The 5100-nt window shown below is 39.9% G+C and overlaps 1 long non-coding RNA gene across 2 annotated transcripts; it reads right to left on the bottom strand.

The window, feature by feature from the left end:
- Positions 1–3517: 3517 nt before the first annotated feature.
- Positions 3518–4744, bottom strand: LOC133424403 (uncharacterized). 2 transcript variants are annotated; one of them, XR_009770871.1, is made up of 4 exons: positions 4623–4744; positions 4431–4492; positions 3717–3808; positions 3518–3618 (listed from the first exon to the last, which is right to left on the bottom strand). It is a non-coding gene; the product is annotated as an uncharacterized LOC133424403 (long non-coding RNA). The 2 variants fall into 2 exon arrangements; XR_009770872.1 differs by having other exon boundaries at positions 4619–4689.
- Between the last annotated feature and the right edge of the window lie 356 nt (positions 4745–5100).

Genomic DNA, 5100 nt, shown 5'->3' with positions numbered 1-5100 from the left:
ATTGCAGTGTAGAGGCATTAAGCATGATATGCCATGAGCTTGGCATTTGGAACAAATAAAAACATTTTAAAAAGCAAACAATGTGGTTACAAATGCAGCAAGAACAATGTTTTCTGGATGAATGAACCTGAGAATTGTTTGGCCACAAGACCCGTCTTCACTGTGAAGCCTGATGCTGGAAGTGTTTCTGTTGCCTAGGAAGCATGTAATTATGAATTCAGCAAAACCTTAAGGAGCTCTTGAGGAGAATACAAAGCCATATGTCTAAAAGTTAAGGTTAAACAAAAAGTGGGTATTTTGTTAAGAAAGCTATTCTAGGAATAAAACGTATATGTCTACCAATAAAATAGAAATGAAATAACATTTATGCCACATAAGCATATAGACCAAAACTAAATACAACACAATATACACAATGTAGATGACATATATAGGTAGTATGAATTCTAAGTAATTCACATGTTAGTGAACACCACTAAAATATCCACCCTCTCGAGTTGTGCAAGTCCAACATCTTAACTTCAGTGTATCAGTATGTGTTGATAATAGTTTTAGTTTCAGACAGCTCTCAAACTTGACATATAAAGAAAACTTTCACTCATCAAAATGATCATTATCATCAACATTAGACATTGGATGAAAAGATACTGAACTGATTGTTACACCACATGTCAATGGCATTGCTTCAGGCTCCTAACAGACTCCTGTTGTCGAGAGCCTTTTATTTCTCTTCATATAGTAGATGGTACCACTAAACAAGACCATGGACAGCTCCTGCCATCGATGACTAATGTGAGTTTCAGATTCTGACTTAAGTGACACTTTGATATTCCTAAGCAGGAAACTATCTGTATTATAGTTTTGAGGAACATTTTTGCTTTTATTGTTCATTTGTAGCTATTTGCCTTTTGTCCTGTTAATTCAGGTTGCTGACCTGTTATTAGGTGTAGTTGTTCCTGGTTAGCTGGTTATGCTCTAATTCCATCATTGCATGAAAGAACACTATCACACAAAATTGAGGAAATCAGTTGCAAAGACATGAACAAATAATGTCTACATGTGTTGCTGCTGTGTGCAACTGCTTTTTTCACTGCGGATATGACTTTTTTTTCTTGAGCAAATTACTTAAGTCCATTTTTGTAGCTTTTTTCCTTTTGTCTGAAGATACAGTATTGAGTGTTTGCTTTGTCAAATATGTCAAAAAGCAAGTGCCTTCCTTATAGTAATCAATTCTTTATGCAAGAAACAATTTAGTGGGGAATAGCCCAGAAAGAAGTTTTAAAATACAGATGCATGGGCTTATTGTTCTTTTCCTGGAGTATTCAAACAACACTACTGTGTACCCTCCAAAGGTAAGTGTGTGTGATGTACAGAATGAATGGCATACTTTTACATTGCCCAGTCTTCCTAGGGAACAGGAAGATATAACAGGGTAAACGCATCCAGTTTAACCAGGCATGATGAAAATGAACAAAGATGGGCTGTCCTGTCCTTGGTGTCCTCTAACCAGTTGTACAAAGGATGATTGGTGCAGAAAGCAAGAGGTTAGATTGAGAACATAGACTGTATTAAAAGAACGGACAGACCCTCTGTGGTTTTTACTGAAGTGTGCCTTTAATCCTCTTTTGTCTTGCATGGTTCCGTATTGGCCTCCATATTGTGTTAGCATTATTCACTGCATCACTACTGTTAACACATTGAAAGGAGTATAATAATTCTCGCTATATATTTGGACAGCACTTCGGAGTGGTGACTGCACTGTATAATGCACTTTTTGTGAGCAGAAGGTGAATTTGAAAACAGGATTTATCCTGTCTTTAAGCCCGTCACCGACCGAAGTGAGAACATTCCGCAAGTCTAACAAAATACAAATTCAGACTATTTCTGTTAAAATGTATTTATAAAATGCTAAAAAACAATCTTGAACATTGCTTGAGTTTGCCTTTGTGTCTGCTGGGTGCTCTAATAGTTTGCTGCAGACTTTGAAGCCTTAATCCTCCATAGCAGAGGGAGGTTCCCATCTGAAGCCTTGTGGCTCAAGGGCCGCTGCCACCTTGACTGTCATTATGGAGGACAGGATTCCCCACAGTACCAAATTGATGCGTGTTTTCAACACCACCATTGAGAATTAAGATTCTGCATTGGCATTCGAGAGCAGAACAAACATAAGCTTGGCAACCTGGGGGAGTCTATTGACTCTGTTTATACCAGTCACATTTTAAACATGCAAATAAGACTACAGTCTACACTGCCTTGTCGGTATTTTCAGATAACTTAAAAGTATTGTGGATTTATTTATTTATTTAGGCTGCATTCCTCTCCTTAAACAAACATCATTGTAGAAAACCATCATACCCATGCACACCGCACACGTGCATACATACATAAACGCACTCATACACGCACACACCTGATCGAAATCTGTGCAAAAACATTAACTTTGTTGTTACACAGCAAAAAAACCAGGGTTTACGGCTGTGTATACCCCCGGTATTTCAGGTGCTAGCACGGGAATTTATGTAAGGTAAACCAGCTGAAAACGAAAAATTTCCCCGGTCCGGAAACACCCGTATTGTACTGGGACCTCCTGCTGTGTTTGGAGTAGCCAGCTCAGCAGGGTGCCATGCTGGCTATTGTCACACAAAGGTGTGACATTCCAGACTTGAGGGGGGTGGGGGGGTAACTTCACCCCCCCAACCCTCAACCCCCCCTCCCAACCCTCACCCCCCAACCTCCCCCAAGCCCCACCCCCCCCAACCCTCACTCCCCAACCTCCCCCAAGCCCCACCCCCCCAACCCTCACTCCCCAACCCCCCCAAGCACAGCAACCTCTACTGGTGCAAAAGAAAATTGCACCCGAGAGGATTACTGCAAGCTACCTGCAGTTTACCAGGCTACAAATACATGCACATTTCAGAAATCAAATAAGCAACCACCTCAGTACAAGTAAATGTATTTATTGCAGAAAATTAAAACACAGTATTCCAAAAAGTTCAGTGTACTTTTCTCTCTTGCAGTTTTTTTTTTTTACAGTTTGATCTGAATGGCCCCTGCTCCTCTACCAAACAGGTCAACTTAAGAGTTTAACAGAGCTAAAAACGAGCCATTGTCTCCCAGTGGCGCCGCCCGTTGCGTGGCACTGCTCTGCCCCAGTGACTGTCGCTGCACATGTAGGTATAGGGCTGAACTCTGCTTGTCTTTCCTCTGCTGAAGCACCTGGCACAAAGCAGAAGCCTCGTGTCTTTAGGGTGGAGGTGAAACTATCCACACCGCCCGTCCATCTACGACGCCATCTTCTTCTTCTGACATCAGGTCATCAGGTCACATTTCAGCGGGAGTCTGTACACATCTAGCCCTGGAGGCCAGCAACTGCAAAATATAGAGTAGCAATTAAAATGTGTATAATTTTTACCAATATTCAATTAACACTAAATTAAAAACATCTCAGTTCCATATACTGTAACTCACTAACCCAAATATTGCTGTAACTTACCCTTGTTTTCCGTTGTCTAGTGACTGTCTTCATTGCATTGTTTAATTTCTTTTTCTGGGGAGCATTTTCTGGCTGATCGAGACGATGGCTCCTTTTCAAAGACTCAAAATAAGTCTTGCAAGCAGCTAAAGCACAAGCAAAAATACAATTAGAATTTAATTAGTTTCAATATCTATTCAAAGCAATTCTAAAAGAACAAGGATGGATGTGCCTTTCTTTTTACCTGTTATCACGTCGCTGTCTGTGTCAGGAAAAGCAATGCCGACCTGCTCCAACATGTATGTCGTAACTGCAAGGTTATGTGGAGAATTGATACTGTTGGGAAAGAGAGGAGCCATGTTAGTTGATTAAAAACAAACTCAAACCCCAAAGCAATCTTTTATTTATTTTTGTGTGGAGAAAATAGATCTAGATCACACGTGACTACACTGAGCACACGTGACACGTTACCAAGAATACTATAGAAATATTGATTTAATATAAATACCATGTCATAGCTATCTGTTTCTGGTTATTTTCATATAAAAGTACGTTTTTCAATGTTTATAATTATTCACAAGTATGCAGTGTCATAACTACATCTCTGACGTTCATAACAAACTAAACTGTTAGAAAATCTGTTGAGAATTGAGCAAGTTAAGGTTGTTTAAGCAGTACATGCACCATTAAACACAATGTTAGAGTGAGCGAGCTCTCCTGTGGTAAGATGGCCGCCGTGTGACGACGTTGCTCTGCATTGGCAGCAGCGCGGACGAGTCATCTAGCCTTTAATAAAGTCCATAGACATATATAAAGTTTATATATGTCTATGGACCGACCCATCACTACTAAATCAGTTTGGCTTTTCAACCATTTCTTTCCTAATGCCGTTTATTCATTTATTTTTTATTTTGCTGTGGTAAATTACAGTGATTAAAAACAAAAAACATATATTTACCTTTGTTTTGGATCCAGCTTCATAGCGTTGTTTTCAGAATTGTGTAAACGTCTTACAGCCTCCTGTATAGATTAATAATACAAAGTTAGTGTGATTCTAAAAGTATTTAAGCATTATTGCCTCATGTGGACATGCAGTTAAATGTAAAAGGAATTGTGCACAGTCCTTACAGTCATAAGCAAACTTACTTACAGCAACACGTGTGTTCTTTGCTCTTTTAATCCGTTTTGCGGGTGTGGAATCGGAGCTGAAAGTTTCAACACGATCAGAGCTTAAGTTCTTCACTTCCTCGTCCAGTTCAAATCTGCCGTCGATGTCCTGTAGTCTGCGCTCTATCTTTTCAAATCTGCTGTTATATAATAGATCCATGGGAAAAACACGGAAAATAATTTCATCTTCTTCTGCTGGTGCTGTGTCGTTGATACAGCGCCCCCATAGCGGCGTCATGCTGCAACTGCAGTCAAAATAACATCCATCCAGTGAGTCCAACGCCTGCCAGATAATAACAATTTTCATGACGTCGGATTTTTGAGAGCTGGGGGTGGCACGAAATGAGGCGGCCGCCTCTTAATTTTGAATGCAGGAAAAACCCTGAGTAAAATCAGAAAATGTGTATACAGTAAAATATTGTAGATCTGTTTTTGTATTACTGATGTTCCTGTCAACACCA

The sequence above is a fragment of the Cololabis saira genome, chromosome 23 (assembly GCF_033807715.1).
Source record: "Cololabis saira isolate AMF1-May2022 chromosome 23, fColSai1.1, whole genome shotgun sequence".
Taxonomy (NCBI): Eukaryota; Metazoa; Chordata; class Actinopteri; order Beloniformes; family Belonidae; genus Cololabis; species Cololabis saira.
The sequence above is the reverse complement of the archived record's forward strand: the minus strand, read 5'-3'. Positions and strand labels throughout refer to the sequence as shown.